At 44.1% G+C, this 22,111-nt stretch overlaps 1 long non-coding RNA gene across 2 annotated transcripts; it reads right to left on the reverse strand.

Moving 5' to 3' along the window:
* Positions 1-2,503: 2,503 nt before the first annotated feature.
* LOC147002878 (uncharacterized) lies at positions 2,504-14,615 on the reverse strand. 2 transcript variants are annotated; one of them, XR_015048075.1, is made up of 5 exons: positions 14,528-14,615; positions 13,596-13,708; positions 13,220-13,351; positions 3,512-3,678; positions 2,504-2,684 (listed from the first exon to the last, which is right to left on the reverse strand). It is a non-coding gene; the product is annotated as an uncharacterized LOC147002878 (long non-coding RNA). The 2 variants fall into 2 exon arrangements; XR_015048076.1 differs by lacking the exon at positions 3,512-3,678.
* Positions 14,616-22,111: the final 7,496 nt, after the last annotated feature.

Raw genomic sequence — 22,111 nt, forward strand, 5'->3', positions numbered from 1 at the left:
TAACTCTAGCTCCAGGGCATCCAGTGGACCTCACAGGCACTCACATACACGTGGCACATACTCACAGTGATATTCATACATACACATAAATAAAAATAAAATATTTTTTAAACTTCAAAATCACTTCTTTAAAAAAAAAGTTTATTTATGTATATGAGTACACTGTAGTTATCTTCAGACACACCAGAAGAGGGCATCGGATTCCATTACAGATGGTTGTGAGCCACCCTGTGGTTGCTGGGACTTGAACTCAGGACCTCTGGAAAAGTAGTCAATGCTCTTAACCTCTGAGCCATCTCTCTAGCCCAAATAAAAGATTTTTTAAGGAAGAAAAATCCTATTGTTTGTAACAATATGGATAAAGCAGGAAGGCGTTATTAGAGGAAAACGTCAGAGGAAGAAAGACAAACACCATATAATCTTCCTTATATATAAATGCATAAACACAGAGAATAGAATGATAAGACCCACAATGAGTATGAGATGGTTAAGGACACAAGGTTTCAGTTTTGCAAGACAGTGGTCTAACATGCAACATGGTGACTATAACTATCAAGAATGTATTGTTTCTTACATACTGTCCACATGTACATGTGCAGGTGGCCAGAGGCACACATGAGGAAGCACACAAGGCAACTGTATCAGACAGGAAGTATTTTAGCTGACTTGATTGTAGCAATTGCTTCACAGCAGATAGGTGGGGGGAGAGGGGAGATGTCAGATAGATCTCAGATCATACCAGTGGAAGCCTCTCATGATGATGGATACCTGAGTCCTAGCACTTGAGACGATGAAGAGTTTTCTGTTACTTACAACCAAAGAATTCTACATGAGACATTCTTAGGTTAAATGACCCATTTCTGAGTCTTGTAAGGATGGCCAAGCATACCTGTTAGAAATTATAAATGTCTTTCAGAAGCTGAAATCTATTCCATTACAGTAATTAAGGAAAGCCATGACAGAGTCCAGAAATTTTTATTTTCATTGTCTTTATTGGTTGGACAGTTATATTCCTGAATAAAAAAATATATCCTTCAAGGGCAATTATGAAGAATAGATATCTTTAAAAGTTTGCTTTCTGTTGCTGTAATAAAACACCCCAACCAGAGCTACTTTGGAAGGTGAGGGTCTTTTGGATCCAAGTCAACAGAAAGATAAGGAGGGCCTGAGCTTCTAGAAATCCTGCCCATGCTCCAGAGAATGATGCAGAAGAGACGTAAATTAGGATCCCATCATATCCACCTCCTACCTAGGGAGGCATTGACCTGTCACATAAGCCAAGCCTGGCTTTGCTTTTTCTCGTTTGCTCACTTTTTAACTCCTTCAGCTAAAGGCAACTTACTGAAAGCTACTTCTGTCTCAGTTTTAGCCTAAAATATCCAAAAGATAAGGCTATTTGGAGAAAGTAAACCTAGTCATAAAAGGAGAATTTGAGGGGCAGTGGGAAGCACTCAGTGTCCGGACATTGCTTTCATTTATTTTTAAAAGGAAAGAAAAGGCAAGTGCATCTTTGCCAAAGACTCAGAGGTACAAATGAGTCTCCTCCTCAGGTAAAACTGGAGCAGCTACTCAAAGCATCTCTGTAGAGTCCCCATATAACTCCAGATGTCTTCTGCCACTTACCAAAGGCTGGATTGCTCAGTGAGTATAGCTTTTGCTTTGTAAGCATGAGGGCCTGAACTTGAATCCTCAGCACCATGTAAGTGCCAGGAGAGTATGGCAGCCCACCTATAATCCCAGCACTCAGGAGGTGGGAATGGGTTGTACTAGGGTTAGGTAGAAAGCTAAACTAGCTGACTCTGCAAGCTCTGGGCTCCAGTGAGAGACCAGAGTCTCAATGTGTTAGGTGGAGAGTGATCAAGGAACACTGACATCAACCTTGGGCCTCCACATGCACATGTGCCCAGTGTCTCTCCTGCTGCTGCCTGTGGATCCAGATGAAGAGCTCTCAGCTACTTCTCCAGCACCATCTCTGCCTGCATGTGGCCATGCTCCTCACTGTGATGACAATGAGCTAGATCTCTGAAACTAAAGTCAGCCAGCCACAATTAAATGCTTTCCTTTATAAAAGTTGCTGTGGCCTATGGTGTCTCTTTGAAGCAATAAAACACTGACTAAGACAACCTTATCTCAAACAAAGTGGAAGACCAGGATCAACACCTAAGGTTGCCCTTTGACCTCTAAGTACACACAAAGTGGCACAAACAGGCCTGCATTCACATACATAAATGTGAGCACACAAGCTTGTTCTTTCTCTCTCTCTCTTTCTCTCTCTCTCTCTCTCTCTCTCTCTCTCTCTCTCTCTCTCTCTCTCTCTCTCTCTCACACACACACACACACACACACATCACATAGTCAGAGAGGAAAAAAAAGACACCTTCCAGCCCATAGGAAGAACTATAATATTACATGTACTGTGAATTTGGCCATTTGGACAGAAAGATTAAAAAAAAAAAAAACAGAACTCTTTTTTTTTTCAGAACTCTTTTTTTAATTACATGTATTCATTTATTTGTGTGTATGGGGCGGGGGTATGCCACAGCAAGTATGTTGAGGTTAGAACTTGCAGGACTCAGTTATCTCCCTCCACCGTGTAGAACATGGGAATCAAACTTGGGGTGTCAGGCTTGGTAGCAGGCACCTTTACTGGCTGGGCCATTCCCTGGCCCCAGACAAGAGGGATGCTGAAAGTGAAAAGAAGAAAAGGGATGGGAGCAGGAGAAGAAGATAAATAAAATCCAAAAAATGTTAAATTTCCAAGCACAAAAATCTCTAGTGACAATATAAGAAACATAAGTGTGGCAATTATCACAGATACCAAATAAACTTTTAAAAATATTAGGCTCTGATAAAATAATTTTAAAAGTATTTTGATCTCCCCAGAGTGAAAGGCATTCATCAATATTTCATCAAAGAATTATAGCTAGTTCAAAAACAAGCCCAGGAAAATCTTTGTAAACAAATGTATGCAAACTAAAACAAAAAAGATAAAAATCCCATCTGCGTGATTGGCAGAGGTGTAGTTTATGATGTTGCTGCCTTATTCAGAGCAGTGGAACTCTAGTAAAATGATGGTAACATACGTCTAGAGATGCTAACTATCTCTTTAATCTCTCTGAAAAACAGACTGTGAAAAAGAAAAGGCTTCAGTAAAACCACAACTGGGGATCTGTCTCAAGGAAAAACTAAAACCACAGAGATACATGGAAGCTGAAATATTTGTCACAGGATTATTTATTATATCAAAAAATTTAAGACGAATTTCTAAAAGTAAAAACTGGGACTAGAGAGGTGGGTAGCCAAGTGGTTAAGAGCGCTGACCACTCTTGCAGAGGTCCTGAGTTCAGTTCCCAGCACCCACATCAAACAGCTCACAACTGCCTTTATAATTCCAGCTCCAGAGAATTCCACACCCTCTTCTGGCCTTTGTGAGCCCTGTACTCAAGTCACATACCCACACAGAGACACATACTTATACACATAATTAAAAATAAAATATTTAAGGAGTTACAGAGACAAAGTTTGGAGCTGAGACGAAAGGATGGACCATCTAGAGACTGCCGCACCCGGGGATCCATCCCATAATCAGCCTCCAAAAGTAGACACCATCGCATACGCCAGCAAGATTTTGCTGAAAGGATCCTGATATAGCTGTCTCTTGTGAGGCTATGCCGGTGCCTGGCAAACACAGAAGTGGATGCTCACAGTCAGCTATTGGATGGAACACAGGGCCCCCAATGGGAAAAAGCTAAAGAAAGTACCCAAGGAGCTAAAGGGGTCTGCAACCCTATAGGTGGAACAACAATATGAACTAACCAGTACCCCCAGAGCTCATGTCTCTAGCTGCATATGTAGCAGAAGATGGCCTAGTTGGCCATCAGTGGGAAGAGAGGCCCCTTGGTCTTGCAAACTTTATATGCCTCAGTACAGGGGAACACCAGGACCAAGAAGTGGGAGTGGGTGGGTAGGGGAGTGGGGCAGGGGTATGGGGGACTTTTGGGATAGCATTTGAAATGTAAATGAAGAAAATTCCTAATTAAAAAATATTTAAAATAAATAAATAAATAAAATATTTAAAGTGGCTTAGCTAAAATATAGTATAGTCACTTGATAGAATAGATATATATTCAATACATTATCAGACTATGTAGAATATAGAAAATAAACCAGTATATAATCAATATTCCATAAAAATACAGGATCTCAACTGTTAAACGTAATATAATTTTATCTATGTAAAAAATTTGTTTGTTTGTTTAGACAGGGTCTCACTATGTATCCTTGGTAGGACTGGAATGTGTTGTGTAGATCAGGACGGCCTTGAACTCACAAAGACTTTGTTGTCTCTGCCTCCTGAGTGATGAGATTAAAGTTGTGAGCCGCCATACATTGCTTGTATTTTTTTTTTTAGCTAGAAGCAAATATTTGCTATATTTCTTTCAGTAGTAAAAGCACAAGATATACCTTTCTGAATTCTATTTTATTAAAATTTCATAAATTAGTATTAGGATAGGCCAATTACCATTAAAAAGCATTATGGTTGACCACCAAAGATACTGGTATCCTAACCCCAGAACCTGAGGGTATGTTACCTCATGAAAGAATCTCATAATGGGGGAGATGGGCCTAGAGAAACTGGGTGGCCTCATAGCATCTCAAGGGTATTTGTGAAAAAAGGAAGGTTCAAAAACAGGGCTCAGAAGGTGCTGCAGTTTGGGTGCAGTTTGTCTCTCAAAGCTGCATCCTGGAAGCTCAGACTGCAGTGATTGTGCTGAGGTGGTAGAGCATTTAAGGGGTGGGGTCTGAAGGAAGGTGGTAACACATGGGAGGCACCCCCTCAGAAGAGAATGAGGTAGCTCTCTCATGGAACCCCAGTTCGTTTCAGTAAAAATGGGTTAAGAATGGGTTGTTTTGGGAAAGCAAGCTCCCCTCCCCCAAAACTCATCACACAATCTCTCCTCTGCCTTCTCCTCCCAGGATGCCCTCTGCCATATGGCCATCACAGGAGCAGTACCAATGACATTTCCTTGACCAACCCCCACCCCAGAACTGTGAACTAAATGGACCGTTTTTCTTTACAAAGTACTCAGTGCTAGAAATTTTGCTATAGAAACTGAAGACAGCTGGAGACTGGAAGATTTCACACCACTTTCAAGAAAGACAGAGAGGGATGTGGTCCTGTGTACGGGCAAGGAAAGGGATTCTCCCCAAGAGCCCCCTAAACAAAGCCATTTTTTGATGACATGATCTTAAAACTTAAAATCAGTTACAGCAACAATTGAAAACAAATACAAATGTGTGCTATTTTATGGATAAAAAAAGAGAAAAAAAACCTTTTTCTGATTAAAACATGCTTCATTTGGTTAAAAGAAGCCTTTGGATCCAGGCATGGAGCTCAATTTAAATAGAGCTTGCCTGTGCTCTGGGCTCCATGCCCAGTCCAACATTAACCGAATATGGAATTACAAATGTGGTCCACACCTGTAATCCCAGCATTGGGAAGGCAGAGAAATGGAGATCACAAGTTGAAGGCTATCCTCTGCCACATATCAGGGTGGGGGCCAGCCTCAGATGGGTGCACTGTCTTTATTTCAAAAGAGCTTTAAAAAGATCTTTAGAGCCGGGCAGTGGTAGTGCACGCCTTTAATCTCAGCACTGGGGAGGCAGAGGCAGGTGGATTTCTGAGTTCAAGGCCAGCCTGGTCTACAGAGTGAGTTCCAGGACAGCCAGGACTACATAGAGAAACCCTGTCTCAAACCCCCCCCCCCAAAAAAAAGAAAGAAAAAGAAAAAAGAGAAGAAATTTTTTAAAAAGATCCTTAGAAGTAACACATGGGCACACATGCATACGCTATACACACCCCCACATACAATAGCATGGGTTAATAGTCACAGTGAAATATTTCTTTACTATTTACATATCACAATATAAAGAACAATGGCTTCAGAGGACTATGTCTTTTTCTTAATTATTCTCAACCTTCAACACACCAATGCCTTACTACCCAGCGATACACATCGGATATGGAGCTTGCTTAATAATGACATCTGGTACACAAAGCTCCAGGAAGCAGGCACCAAGCAGCAGGAAAGAGAAGCTAAACTGAGAGAGGGAGAGAGGCAATTTGATGAATCATAAACAAAACACCCCTACCCTGAGTTGAGCAACTCTCAATGTATGCAGACTGAGTTCTGCACAGATTTCTTACCAAAAGGCGCACACCACAATTTTAGAGAAACAGAAAATTCTAACACAGTTAATGAGCAATAGATGTATAAAACAACTCTCATCATCTCCTTGCTGGTTCCAGAACTTTCTCCCTCCATGCCAGCATACTGTCCTATCTGCTCTATTTGCTTTCCAGCTGATGAACTTGTCCTGCCACTATAGGACATCTTCAATTGGATGTAGATGACTCCTGGCCTTCAGACCCAACCCCCAACCTTCCCACCCTACCTCCCAACAATCCCCATTCTCTCCAGGTTTCCAACACCTATGTCAGGTGGTTCACAAAGGTAAGTTCTCCCCTGTTGATCCAACGCCCTCGTCTGGCCTCTTCAGGTACTACATGCACAAGCTTCACATATACACATGCAGGCACATGCACACAAAAACAAACACTTTTTTTTTAACTTTTTAAATGATATACAGCAGGTTGAAGTGTGATGGTGGAGAAGAGGGCAGCCTAGGGTAAAGCACAACAGTCTCTTTCAAATAAGGGCAGAAGAGAAAGCAGGGGAGAGAGAGAGAGAGAGAGAGAGAGAGATAGAGAGAGAGAGAGAGAGAGAGAGAGAGAGAGAGAGAAGAAGAAGAAGAAGAAGAAGAAGAAGAAGAAGAAGAAGAAGAAGAAGAAGAAGAGGAAGAGGAAGAGGAAGAGGAAGAGGAAGAGGAAGAGGAAGCAGAAGCGGAAGCGGAAGAGGAAGGAGGAGGAGGAGGAGGAGAAAAAGAGGAAAGAAGGGAAGGACTTAGAAAAGTCAGCAGTCACTTCCACAATTACTAATTTTAGGCAAACGGCTCGTTAACTAACTTGGCTTATAGATGAGCTGGTTTTAGTGAGCTGGCCTATTTTCCAAGGGTGAGCTAGCACAAGCACACGTGTGCACCACTTGGCAGGTTCAGTACATGCTGGAGGAGGAGAAAGTGCCTCAAGCCATCCCCAGTTGGAGACAGCCTGCTCAGATCCCCTAATTATCTGCTCTGTCTGCCCTCATCAGGTAGTCTTCTCATTATAATTTGGCTTCCCCTGCAGATTTCCCTACTGGGAGAGAACAGGCTGACCCAGAGTCGGAGGATTCTTGGTCCCACTGGCAGCTACTCAACATGGAAATTAATAAATTGGCATTCTCTTGAGAATTCCATGTACACATCCGTTCTCCAAAGCCTTTTTATAAAGTGTCTTAGGGAAGTCACTTTAGGTTGCATTAACAAAATGCAGAAATTTATTTAAGAGGGTGGCTGCTTGTCACAGCCTTCAAGGGAACAGGTTGTTGATGCTGAAACATCAAACTGGAAAGTGTGTCCCTGCTCACACTTCTGACACCAAGAGTCAGGTTTCCATCCCAGACAACTCTCCACTTCTCTGAAGACACCAGATGGATGTCCTGTCATCCTACTCAGACCATCCTGTCATCTAACTCAGACACCAGCTAACCATAGTTACTGCAGACTCTGTAGATGACAGACTCAGCCTCTCAGACTGGACATTAACTTTAAATGTCCATTGCAGCAAGCACTCCCTAAATAACCCACACTTTGGCCTGGAGCTGAATGTAGTGGGTCCCCAAAGTAATCTCCATTCAGTCTGACTTGACTGAACAGCTCTCTTTTCAAGTTCAACAACTTACCATAACAGTTCACAGAATGCAGGAAGTGCTGTCATTATGTGTCCTGGTTTCCTGTAAAGGGTAGCATTAATGATACAAAGGCTCTATGGCTCTATCAGATGAAGGGATATACACATCAAGTTCTATAAGGGTCTGGAGTACAAGAACTTCTTTCCCCATGGAATTGGGGTGCTCTTCCCTCTCAATTTGTCCTTGTGTTCACCAATCTGGAAACTCTCCACTCCTACTGTTCACAATTTTTATGGAAGATGTAGTTCTGATCAAGAAATGTCCTCTGAAGGCCCGTATGCCTGACCAGTAACACCATTAGGAGGTGCTGGAGCCTTTGGGAAATGGAGCCTAGTTGGAGGGAGCAGGTTATTGAGAGTGTCCCTTTGAGGGAGATGCTGAAACCCTGGCTTCCCTCACTCCCACTCCCACCCCCACCCCTCTTCTGTCTTCTTCTTCTTCTTCTTCTTCTTCTTCTTCTTCTTCTTCTTCTTCTTCTTCTTCTTCTTCTTCTTCTTCTTCTCCTCCTCCTCCTCCTCCTCCTCCTCCTCCTCCTCCTTCTTCTCTCTCTCTCCCTCTCTCTCTGCATATCAGCCTTCTCTGCTTCTCAAGTGTCATCTAAAGAAAGCTGCTCCTCACCTGCCTCTGACCTTGCTTAAATCACCTGTGCTTCCTGGCTACAAATTCCCCCAAAGATAACTCTGCACCCAATGGAGTGTTCTACCTATCGATTTGTCCATGTGTTCACCTTGATTATCACAGACAAACAACTGTTGGATACACAATTCCTGGGGAGACATGAGTCCATTCACCCCAGACAGGAAACAGACAAAAGTAAAGTTAACACCAAAGTCCAACTTGATGAACCAATGAGTTTTCTTGGGGTTACTTATAGGTGAGGGGTTACTTAGAGCAGCAGAAATTACTCAAAGACAGTTGCGTGACCAAAAGTCCACCCTAACATGGGCGATGGCTCAAAAAAGCTGTGACCTGGAGCACACTGCATAGCCTGTAGATATCTCAACGGGTGGGAGAGTGTCCTTTCCAGGTAATTTGGTTGGTTCGAGCTTCTTCTGGGCTGTGTACTTGTTGAGTGTCTTTTAAGCAGATGAGCTTGTTTAATTGTGTCACTCCAGGCTGCTGAGCTCCAGACTATAAAGACTATATATGCTTGGGAAGGGAGAGATCTAGTGAATCTGGTCAGTTTCAGGAACTTCCTGAAGCCTTTGAATTGTTTATTTCCTGAACTTAAGGAGATTCCCTGCAGAATGGAATGTTCCACCTCACTTTAGAATATCCCTTGTCATCCTTCTCTCTTACCCATACCCCCTCAAACAAGGAGGCTGCATGGGTCGGTACCAAGTCCTCTGCATATATGTTATAGTTGATAACCTGGTATTTTATGGGACTCCTAACAGTGGGAGTAGGTGTGTCTCCAACTCTGTCTGCTCTTGGGACTCTTTTCCTCTTATTGGGTTGCTTTGTCCAGCCTCAACATGAGGACTTTTGCCTTGTCTTACTGTATCTTGTTTTGTCCTATTAGGCTGATGTCTCTTGGAGGTCTGCTCTTTTCTGGAGAGGAAATGGAGGGGGAATGGATCTGAGGGAGAGGGCAGGTGGGGAGTGGAGCTGAGAGGAGTAGACGGAGGGGAAACTGTGGTAGGGATGTATCCTATGAGAGAAGAATCTATATTCAATTAAAAAATTAATTAAGCCGGGCGTGGTGGCGCACGCCTTTAATCCCAGCACTCGGGAGGCAGAGGCAGGCGGATTTCTGAGTTCGAGGCCAGCCTGGTCTACAAAGTGAGTGCCAGGACAGCCAGGGCTACACAGAGAAACCCTGTCTCGAAAAAACCAAAAAAAAAAAAAAAAATTAATTAAATATTTTTAAAGAAAAAAATTTTTAAAGAACATCCCTTGTCTTAATGCGCTTTCCTCCAAGTAGGAAGGTTTTAAGTTGGAAGAAATTGCTATGCAGCACAAACTCTTATAGTCAAAAATATTTCAAGATTCACAATTTGGGGCTCCGGAATATGGTAAAATGCCTCACCAGCATCACCCCAACAGAGTCTAAAGCAACTTCTTATAATCAAACACAACAATAGACTCACAATAAAAATGTGATATTCATGTAAACTTAGAAGTAAATTTTATAAATAGCCTCATACAGATTCAAACCATATTTCCTCTAGAGGAAAATGCTTTTTTGGATTTTATTGGTTCTGGATTGAAAACAGAACATAAAAGTCATGGTCTGTACCACTCCAGGCTGCTGAGCTCCAGACTATGGAGACTATGATGCTATCACGGTGCCCTCCTAGTTCCTTAGACCTCCAGGAGGTCTCGAACAACAGCATCAATGTTGCCTGCAAGCTCCTTAGAAGTACAGAATCTTGAGCCTCATCCCAAAATACTGAATCACATCAGCTACTTTATATGCATGCTGAAGTCTCTGAAGCACTACTCTAAGTGACTGTCACATCCCTAAGTTGTCATCAATGGCTACATTTGGGTATGGGACTACATATTTGTATAGTCACTCCCCCAACCCATCTCCCTCTCCGTCTCTGTGTGTGTCTGTGTGTGCCTGTGTGTGTGTGTGTGTGTGTGTGTGTGTGTGTCTGTGTCTGTGTCTGTGTGTGTGTGTGTGTTCACATTTAAGGATTATTTGTGCCACTGTGTAAGTATATAGAGGTCAAAGGGCAACCTTAGGTGTTGATCCTGGTCTTCCACTTTGTTTGAGATAAGGTTGTCTTAGTCAGTGTTTTATTGCTTCAAAGAGACACCATAGGCCACAGCAACTTTTATAAAGGAAAGCATTTAATTGTGGCTGTCTGACTTACAGTTTCAGAGATTTAGCTCATTGTCATCACAGTGAGGAGCATGGCCACATGCAGGCAGAGATGGTGCTGGAGAAGTAGCTGAGAGCTCTTTATCTGGATCCACAGGCAGCAGGAGAGAAACCTCAAATCCCACCCTGAGAGACACACTTCCTCCTATAAGGTCACACCTACTCCAACAAAGTCATACCTCCTAATTCCAAGTAGTCAAATATATGAGCCTAGTCTTATTCAAACCACCACAGGGTCTCTTGTTCACCTCAGTGTACATCTGACTACCTGGCCTTCAAGCTTCTGGGAATTTCCCACCCCTGTCTCCCAGCTCGCTGTAGGATCTCTGGGAAGACAGATGCCTGAGATACTGCGTCCAGCTTTACACAGTTTCCAGAGATTCGAACGTAGGTCTTCACACTTGCACGACAAATGCCTTACCCATTGAACCATCTTCCTGAGCCTCCACCCTCTGTTCTGTTTAATTGGATTCAAGCATGATAGCTAAAATAACAATAAAGAAACTGCCTCCATGGTATGACACGCCAAGTCAGGAGTCCACCACCAGGCCTGAGAGCTGGGATTCCTGCCTACTTTACACCTTCAGAGTTGCTTAAATGCCCACTCTGGTCCGCACATCAGGACTCCAATGCCGCTTCCCTCCGGTGCCAGCTGCACTTGCCCTTTAGTTACTTCTCCTTCCCAAATTTGCCTTCTGAAACTCGACTGTAGCCAGAACCCCTCGACCCACTCCTATCTCTGCAAGAAAAGTGGCCACAGTGCATGCCTGTATGACTTTCCTGATTGCTAGGACCTGCCAAGGAGCAACAGAACTGAAGAAGGTTTATGTTGGCTCATGGCTCCAGGGATCCAGTCCATCATGAGGGGGAAAGCATGACAGTAGGACCAGCTCCCATCTGTGGTAGCAACGTGGCTGCTGGCTCATATCCCAGGGACCAAAAGCAGAACAAAGAGACAACTGTGGAAATTCATCTGGCGTTCTCCTTTTCCCATTTTAATCCAGTACAGGCCCCTCCAGCCTGTGGAATGGGTCCCCATCATGGTGCATCGTCCCTCCCTCCTCTGCTAATCCTCTCTGAAAACACCCTCACAGACATGCCCAAAGATGTGTCTCCTACATGATTATAAATCCAGCCAAACTGACAATTAGGAGTGACTGTCACAATGCCTGAACTCCATCTGTGGGAATGGCTCGAGCATTCTTTCTCAGGGGCTCTTTGGTCACCAGGAAAATTGTGAGAGAGAAATAAACATTTGGGAAGGAAGCTGTAATCCCATTCCACACGTCATATGTTGGTGTCTTTCAGTTTCTGCATGCTCAGCTGAGGTCCAGCTGTGCAGATAGACCACATGTTTTTACATCTATTTTAAGAAAGTAACTTTGTGGTCCTGCAAGATGTATGCATGCATGTATGTATGTATGTATGCAAAAAAAATAGTCTACAGCTACAAATAGTACCTAAACAAAGTAGTGTATAGTCCATTCAGTCTTTCCTTCACAATGGCTTCTGGGAAAAAAATGTTGTCTTTTCTATCTAATTTTTAGACGTCCTGAAAACTTCTCTCTCAGTTCCCCACAAAACAGTCTGGATGATCCTTGAAGACACAAGTCATAAAACTGTATGGTTGCCTTTAGCTGAGGCAGTCAGACTCAATGAGAAAGGGCAGGGGAGGGGAAATGGTTATAGAGCTAGATGATTGGATGCAGTCTTGGTTTTACAAAATAAATAGGCTCTAGAGATGGCGCAGGAGCTGATTCCACAGCACTGTAACATACTTGAGGTCACTGCACTGGATACCTAAATGTGGCTAAAGCAAGAAATGGTGGATTTCACCACGTGACGAACAAACACATTGGGGATTTATAAACCACCTCTCTCTGGGAAGCAGCAGCAGCAGATACAGAGATGCTGTGAGTGGCATTCGGGAGATAGTGCGTCCTGAAAACCAGATAGAGATGGCCTGTCTCCGGTTCCCAACACTTCATTCACAGACACGGCTGAGTGAATGTGAAGAATTCGGAGAAACAGATGGGAGTGGAGGTGGGGAAGATAAACTAGGGAGAACTACCCCTCCCAGGAATGGCGCATGTTTCCAAAACATTTATAAAATAGACCTAACCCACTGTCAGGACAAGCCTGGGGAATGAAGGTCAAGGGTCATACTCTGGGGCTACAAAGAAGGCCTTGCCCAAGGGAGGCCTAGAGCTGAGAAAGAAGCTTTCAGAGGTGAACTGCCTTGCCCCAAATTCCACAGTTACTAAGGAGCAGGGTGGGGACTTGAGATCTCACTCTCTCAACTCCTGGCCCTCACTCCCTAGCCAAGGATGACTTAAAACAGAATGAACCTGAAAAAAGCCAAAAATAATTCTGTATTGCATTAAAGAAAGAATGAGTCCCTGTTGTATATGGGCATACAAATATGTATAATTTGAGGGTGTATTTTAAACCTGACAGCATCCTCCACCCCACCCCCCACCCCTGAAGAGAAAAGAGGGTAAGAGCAAAATGTGGGGTGAGAAGCCATCTGACTCACCGGTGAGGTGGGGGGAAGAAGCTGTAAGCAAACACGCTGAGTTTATTTCCAGCACACATCTCCCTCCGCCAGCCCTGGCAGCCAGCCCACCCGTGTATTGCAGGGGCCTCCACTGGAGACGTGGCCAGAGTCCTATTTTAGGAGGACAGAAGTAACCTAAATCATGTGGCTGCTAAGCTGGAATTTAAAGAACACACACACCAAGAGAGGTAGGGGGAGGGAGGGAGAGAGGAAGAGAGAAATGGAGACAGAAACAGAAAGAGACAGACACAGAGAAAGAGACAGAAAGACAGAGAGGGAGGATCGAGGAGGAGAAGAGAGAGGGAGGGAGGGAGGAAGGGAGGGAGGGAGGAAGGAAGGATATATGATACTGGACACCACAATGTGCTAGCAGTTGGCCATCTGACGTGTTCCAATCTTGTCTAACCCAGGGAAGCCTTAATATAGTCCCTTTGTCCTGTCCGTTACGGGAACAGCCAGCAAAATTGCCTGCAAGAGAAAGCACATGGTCTCAGAGGTGAGCCAGGGACAGCCTCTGAGGTGCCAAGGATTTTTCTGAGCAAACATTGATGGACAGGTCTGTGTGTGCTGGAGAAACCCGTTCCCCTGGCTCCTTGCGGAATTCAGCCCCAGGGGAAGTGAGCTAATGACTGGGGTGGTTCACCTTCAGCCCAGATGCATCATAAAATCATCTTGTAAAGCCTGGTTCTGAATACTTTTGCTCACCCAGATGGAGTTCTGTGGGGCTCAGTGGCTTTCATATTGGAGGGTCCAGGGGCAGTTCTTCCTTTCTCTGGCCTAAAACCAGGGCCAGTTGTCCTGAGCCTGTCAGCTAATCCAGGCTGTGGTCAAATCTGCTGACAGCAGCCACGGTCTGCCTGCAGTGTGTGCCCCACATCTGGGACTTGTGATTCACCAGCCAGTCTCTCCCCCCAAACCTAGTTTTTCATTCAGGCCTGAGCACGCAGGACTCACAGAGCCTGGGCTCCAGTGCCTAGACTTGTCTCTCCACCTAAGCACCCAATAGGGTTTATCCTTATCTCTAAACAGCCTTCCCCTCCCCCTTGGGCTCAGCCTGATTCACCAGGGGAATTTCTGTCTTGATTTCTCATTCTGAGCCCAAGCTAGGGTGAGAGATTTCTGAATGGGTTCTGTGTCTTCTGGATGCTGTTGGTGTCTGTGAGGACCCTTAAATTCAGGGGAACCTTTACCCCCACTCCCTACCCCAACCCCTTATTTACACTGCTCTCCTCCCTCAGCTTGCCCAGAGGACCCCAAGCAGCACCTGTTCTAGCCAATTCTGTTTACCTGGATTCCCTGTTTCTGCTCTCACCTCCTGGGCTCTTAATCCCTTGTCACAGCTGCTTCTGGCCCTTTGGTGACTCTTAAACTTCCCTTTTTAATGACTGTCTTATCACGTGTTTCTGAGTCGATCTGTTTGGACACAACAGTTTCCCTGTGGGCTGCGGTGAGGATTCTGTAAGTCAGCCAGCCTCTGGGTAGCTTGTAGATAGCTTCCAGTGTCCCTGACTGTCTCACGGGGCCTTTTGGTTCTCACACTAGGGTTTCCCTGGCCCTGCGTCCACGGTAGCTTTAATCTCTAGAGCCCCTCCCTCACCTGAGGCAGCTACATTTTAGGCTCAGCTCTTGACTTGCTGAGATCATTTTCAAAAAACAAAAAACAAAACAAAATTTGGCAATGTTTTTTATCAACAGGAAAGGAAGGGTCATCCCATATTTATTTCAATTTTTGTTGCTAATATTTATTAGATAATTCCCCCCATCAACAGGAGTTGGACATTATCAAAATTCATCTCAATTTCTGCTCATCTCAAAGATTCCTAGCCAAGCATCTATAACTGGTCAAAAAATAAGCCAAGTTGTAATAGATTGGAGAATCTCTCCATAAGCCAGTGTATAATAATAACATACATACATGGAGTACCCAGAAGATGCCTAAAGGTACCTGGAGGTGCCTCTGACATGAACACACACCTGTCATAGTATGTCATAACATAGGCAGGACTCTGCATACCTCCTTTGACTTAATGTTAGATCATAAACAGTTGCCATGTCACTACATAGAATAATAGTCTTTGGTGTGTGTGTGCAGATGTGTGTGTGTGTGTGCTCATATTTTATATGCTTGTCTTTGTGTGTGCAAGTATGTGTGTGTCCAGGTGTATGTGGACGTTCAAGGACAACCTCGGGTAGGTAACATCCTTGGGAGCTTCTTATCTTGGTTTGGTGTCATTCTTTAGAGACAGAGTCTTTTCTCAATCAGGCCAGCAAACTCCAGAGCTCTCCCTGCCCCTACCTCTCACTACTGAATGCATACCACTGTATCTGGCTTTTTTATGTAGATTCTGGGCATTGAACTTAGGTCCTCATGCTTGTCTGAGCCATCTCCCCAGCACCCGGTCAGTGACTGCAGAGTAGCCCTTTTAGCAGGGCTTCCCAACCTGCCTAATGCTGTGATCCTTTAGTACAGTTCCTCATGTTGTGATGACCCCAACCATAAGATTATTTTCATTGCTGCTTCATAACTGTAATTTTGCTGCTGTTATGTATTGTAATGTAAATCTGATATGTAGGATGTATGATTTGTGACCCCTGTGAAAGATTTGAGAAGCACTGCTTTTAGTGAAATTCCCATAACTGACGTGACTAGTGGATATTGGTGTTTTTCTACCATCATGTAGGAGTCTCTAGTATGCATCTTAGCACCTGGGACTTATTTAAGAGTATTTCTTAGGCCAGTTCTCAGCAGCAGGTTTAGTCAGCCAAAGAAAGAAACTAAAGCTTTCCAAACCTGTTGTTGCTTCCATTGTTTCATGCTTCCCTGAGATGAGGTTAGAAAAGTCTATCTGGGAAGTCTAAGCAGGAAGAAGAAACAAACATAGACAATTGTGTGAGGCATCCCATGTGGAATCTCTGTCACACTGCCAATCCAGCTTGCCCGGATTTGTTGATGCACTTACTCTTAAGGCCGTTTATGAAGAAATTCACCGCACAGTATTTTAGAAACTTTGCTTACACGGTCTCATGGGTCCTCACAGCCACGCCCTGAGAAAGATGCTTTCCACCTCATTTCATAAAGGAGGGTGCAGGAGCTTAAAGAGGTGAAGCCTAGATCCCAGAAAAGCAGGAACACGTGCAAGCCTGTTCTTTCAGCTCTGCCACTAGGTGTTTTGTCCATCCCCGTCTCTCCTCCTGCACATGTGCACAACGGAGTTTTCAACCTCTCCTGATAGGTGGAGGGACTGTTGGAGAGGTAACCTAGGAGGAAGGTACACACAGCTTCAAGACTTTGCTAAAGAAAGCAGATTGCTCTCCACTGTCAGCCCACAAAACATTTCTCTTGCTTGCTGGTGAGAAGTGTATTAAAGATAATTTGGTTTTATGTTCATACAAACAGATAGAGAAGGTTCCATATGGGCTAGGGAGGTGGCTCAACTGGTAAAAGTGCTTGCTGTCCAAGTGTGAGGACCTGAGTTCTAATCCCAGGACCCCACACAAAGCTCAGGGGTAGAACATGGGTCTGTATTTTCAGCACTTCCGTGGTGAGATAGGAATTGGATTCAGGCCGGGCGTGGTGGCGCACGCCTTTAATCCCAGCACTTGGGAGGCAGAGGCAGGCGGATTTCTGAGTTCGAGGCCAGCCTGGTCTACAAAGTGAGTTCCAGGACAAGCCAGGGCTACACAGAGAAACCCTGTCTCAAAAAACCAAAAAAAACAAAGGAATTGGATTCAGGAAAATCCCCCCAAAGCTCCCAAATCAGCTAATCTGGTATACACAGAAGCAAAACCACAAGAAACCCTCTCTCAAACGATGTGGAAAGCAGAGATGGACACCCAAGGGTGTCCTCTGACCGTCATACATGTACCACGGCATGTATGGGCCCACACTCAGACATGAACAACATATATGGGGGTTGGAGGAGGCCGGCATTGGAGAGAGAGCCTACTGCTTTTGCAGAAGACTGGGGTTTGATTCCCAGTACCCTTGCTCCATGGGATCTGATGCCCTCTCTGATATTACACGTGCACTTATCACACACAGACACATATGCATAATTTAAAATACATCTTTTTTAAGAGGAAAAGGACAAGGAGGAAGAAGAAGAAAATGAGGAAGAGGAGAAGGAGGATCTCTCTAAATTTAGGACTTGCTACCTATCAAAGACAATGACTGATCAATGTGCTCTGAGGCTAATTATTTTCCAGAACAATCATTGTTCATCCTGAGCTAATATTCAACCTGCCAATGGAGTGGCCTGTCCTTATGTTAAAAATATGTGCTATTCTTATATTTGAAGTAGTTCTGTTGCCACTGGGTAGTAGCAGTGCACACCTTTGATTCCAGCACTTGTGAGGCAGAGGCAGGAGGATCTCTGTGAGTCTGAGGTCAGCCTTGTCTACAGAATGAGTTCCAGGACAGCCAGGGCTACACAGAGAAACTCTGTGTTGAAAACAAAACAACAACAACAACAAGTAATTCTGTGGTAAAATAACTTGATCTGTCTGACTTTACCAAATTTGTGCACACTTTAAGACCTCAATTTTTAATTTTAATTTTAAGCCAATCAGTATCAATTTGGGCCTTTTTACATATGAGAAGGGCATAACTTTAGTTCCCTGCACGTTTTAAAACACTGTCTCCTAAAACACACTGAATTTGTAAATCCCAGATGTTGCCCAACTATGCCTCTAGGCATTGACTTCTGAAATTTCTTAGTGACAAAGAAGAAGGAAGAACTGAGGTAGGCACTGGATGAGTTTGGACAGAGATGGGCTAGCATCTGCACAGACTGAGGGCATGAGATTTGATGGGCTAAGTGACTTGATTAGAAGCCATTGCATGGTGTAGCAGATCAGCTGTATGGCTCAAGGAGCTGAATTCTACTGTGCACAAGACTAGTCATATGGTTCATTTTTCAGGCATCTTTAAGACATAACTGATGGACACATGATTGTTAAAAGCAGAGGAGAAATGTCTAATCCCTAGCTGAAAATTCTAAATATAATTGAAAACAAATACTTAGATTGTGACATCAAAAACTATCCCAGTTTCTTTATTCTACATCTCTCCTCCATAGTGGTGATAGTGGCCAACAGCTTCAGGTGTCCTTGCCACAGAAATGCACGTAGATATAAGAACCTAATTCCCAATTGTCCCACCAAAAATCTTAGTGCTACTGGAGCCAGAATCTTGGGTCCAGAAATAAAACCAGGCCCAGAGGAACGCAGTTAAGTCTATTAGGACATCTGTTTGAGCGGGACAAGAAATGCGGTTCTGAGAAGCCTCGCTGGAGGCTCCGAAAGAGAGGGAAAGAAGGGTTTAGGAAAAGAAGAGGAAGAGAATCATCGAAGAAGCATGGCAGCTATGGTTGCTGTGTGCAGTGGAGTAGGGGGAAGAAGTTTGATGATGGCTTCTGTGTGCCTCTTCAATCTCAGAACTCATACAGTGCTGTGATGAAGAGGTGGCCGGCAATGAGGACCCTCCTAGTTCAATGGAAGACCCTTATAAGGAGCCTCTTAAGAAGTGTCATGCAGTGGTTGGTGGCACCTGCCTTTAATCCCAGCACTTGGGAAGCAGAGGCAGGCAGATTTCTGAGTTCGAGGCCAGCCTGGTCTACAAAGTGAGTGCCAGGACAGCCAGGGCTACACAGAGAAACCCTGTCTTGAAAAAAACAAACAAACAAAAAACAAAAAACAAAAAGAAAGAAAGAAAGAAAGAAAGAAAGAAAGAAGGAAGGAAAGAAAGAAAGAACAATGAAAACCATTAAGAGAGATCATATCTCAAAGACCCTAAACTTTGTAGCCTCAGATATCATGAATACATTTTATAAAGTTACTGCCAATAAACCTGTGGGTGGTTGTGTGTCAAAAACTAAGGAAGGAAGGAAGGAAGGAAGGAAGGAAGGAAGGAAGGAAGGAAGGAAGGAAGGAAGGAAGGGCAGGAAGCAAACAAAGAAGTAACTGAACATAAGAAGGTTCTCATCAAAGGTTCCTTGTCCGGACCTTCATACAAATAAGGGATTGGAGCACACAGAAAGTACTTGCTCCGGATTGGCTGCTGCCTGAGCTACACTGCTTTATAGGCCGTTCATTAGTCAGCTCTGGTTAGTGGAGGAAGTTGTTAGGAGGCTGACTCCGTCTTACACCTGTGTGAGTTGGCTATGTTAGTAGCCGCTCTATTTTTCATGTTGGGGTTGTGTGAGAGCCTTGAGTTCTCATTTATTTAAGTCATGCTGGCCATGCTGTGCAAGCACAAAATAGGTTAGGAAAGCTGTGACTCAGCTTCTTGGCTCTCTGGTTGCTTTATCCCTCTTTGGGGGTAGTCCTTTTCTTCAGGATTACCTTACAATTGTCCTGAATAAGCTTATGTGTGGAACATCTTCAGCTTGACCTGTAAATCTATTCTGTTCTTCTCCCTACTCTATAGGGGGCAGCTTGGTCTGTGTGGATGCGTCCATGGCTCCTTTCCCCCGGGTGTTCCTTTGGGGTATTATCAAGGAAAAGAATCATGGGAAATGGAGGAAAGGAAAATAATAAGGTTCAGTAGATCCTTTCCCTCAGCCCCTTTGCAAAAGCCTGCATGGATTAGCTGTGCCTCTCAGTCAGTAGTTAGGTCCAGCTAACCTAAAATTCTCCCTCTCCCTCTCTCCCTCTCTCCCTCTCTCCCTCTCTCCCTCTCTCCCTCTCCCTCTCTCCCTCTCTCCCTCTCTCCCTCTCCCTCTCTCCCTCTCTCCCTCTCTCCCTCTCCCTCTCCCTCTCTCCCTCTCTCCCTCTCTCCCTCTCCCTCCCTCCCTCCCTTTTCCCCCTCTTTCTCTCTCCTCTACAACCTTAAGTGGTACCAAACCAATGCCTTACCATGATAGGTGCTCCCACCTCAAAACTGCATTATCTGTTGTGATTTTCCCTACATCTACCCATAACCCACTTTGAAAATATAATGTCATCAATTTCCAGAATTTGACTGTTATAGCAAACTTGTCCATCCCTGAATGAAAGCCATGCTTCTCATAGGACAGGGCTGGGTCACATGCCTACCCTTGAACTAGATCTGCAATCGGCTCCTTCCAAATCACAAGCACTGAGAATGGGGAGGAACCGGGAGAAGCAATCTGTGATTACTATATTTAGCAAAGTAGGTAGGAAGGCATTCTACTCATCAATATTAGTCTCGGTGCCCGTCCCTTAGCTCCAGGACTTAGGTATAAATAAGGGCAGCTTCAAAGAATAATCACACGCTGAAACAGCGTTCAGCCTGCCTTCTATCCATGTGTGTACAGATCAATTCTTTCTAAAGATCTGGCCACTCATTTTCTGAACTCCAGGCCTGTTGTCAACTCTCTTCTGAAACAAATTGAAATTTCTATCATCGATTCACTTTGAAATGCCATAGAGCAGCACAATCCTTGTCTAGCTGGGCAATAAAGCAAACCCTCTTGGCAGCTCAAATGAGCAGTCCCTGACAGAAGGACAGGGGACACGCCACTGAACATTGCCAAGAATAGACAATTTGGAAGCTGTCTGGTGGCAGGAATGACAAGGCCAAGATCATAACCACTTTGAAAAAACCTGACATGCGTTACGAGATAAACATAAAATAGGACACTAGCAATCTCCTCGCAGAGCTGTAGAAGAACATTTGGCCTGCTACACTACAAAAATCTCCCTCTTTGGAGGGATTTCTTTTCATGTGGCCGCTGTGATGGCTCTTCTTGGTTATCAACCTGACTACATCTAGAATTGAAACCCAAATGGCTGGGTACATCTGTAAGGGACTTTTTTGCTTCATTAAGCTCTTTGAAATAGGGAGGTCCACCACTAATCCAGATCTTTGAGGTAGGAAGATCTGCCTTTAATCTGGGCCATACTTTTTGCTGCCAGCCTTAATAAAGGACTCGGGAGAAGGAAGCCAGGTCTCCCTAGCAAGTCCATTCTTTTACCAGTGTTAGAACCTCTTCAAGATTCTGGTACATACTGAAGAGAAGCTGAGACACTGAGACATCCAGCCTTGTGGACTGAACAACTAACTACTATTGAACTGGCTGGACCACAGCCTGTAAGTCATTTTAATAAATCATACACACACATAGACTATATTTATTCTATAAGCTCTATTCCTCTAGAAAACCCTAAGACAATCACCCTGACTGGCAGATAAAGTAAGGAGGAGTCACTTTGCAGGAAAAGCCATGGGCTTCTACTCCAGGAGCCTCAGTCTCTTAGAGTAACCATTAATCAGAAAATGACTAGTCAAGATTGTTCTTACCTCATCCTCTAGACCTCTGCCTCCACGGAGTCCTCCACCATCCCACTGTGCCTCTTTTTTTGGGGGGGGGTGGTTTTTGTTTTTTGGTTTTTTTTGTTTTTTGTTTTTTGAGACAGCTTTTCTCCACTGTGCCTCTTTAATGGGGAAACGGGCATCCAAGGACACCCATGGAGCTTGTAGTTTTTCTCTGCCCTACCTCTGGTGCTGCTCTGATTGGAGCTCAGGAACACATTTCCACTAGGACAAGCCTCCTGGGCCACATTGTTTGGCCCTCCTCAGTTTCTCACCATTGTCTTCACCCATGAAACAACCTGGAAGTCAGCTCTTGCAGAAAAATAATTTTCTAAAAGGCCTCTTGTCTTTGGAGTCTAGGAAATGGAAAACAAGAAGAAATCTAAGGTTGCCACATCTGAGGTACAGGAGAAGATGGTGAACATTCAAAGTAAAGAAATTGTGTTTAAACCCCAGCACGTACCCTTGAGCAAGTCACACCTTATAAATTTCAATACTACTAGTATTGTAGTATACGTGTTTCTAAACACTAATGGTGTGCTAAGCATTTAAAATTTTTTAAATGAGGGCTGGGTGAGATGTCTCAGTGGGTAAAG

Source organism: Mus caroli, unplaced genomic scaffold (genome assembly GCF_978045245.1).
Source record: "Mus caroli unplaced genomic scaffold, Mus_caroli_1 scaffold_8, whole genome shotgun sequence".
In the NCBI taxonomy this organism is placed as follows: Eukaryota; Metazoa; Chordata; class Mammalia; order Rodentia; family Muridae; genus Mus; species Mus caroli.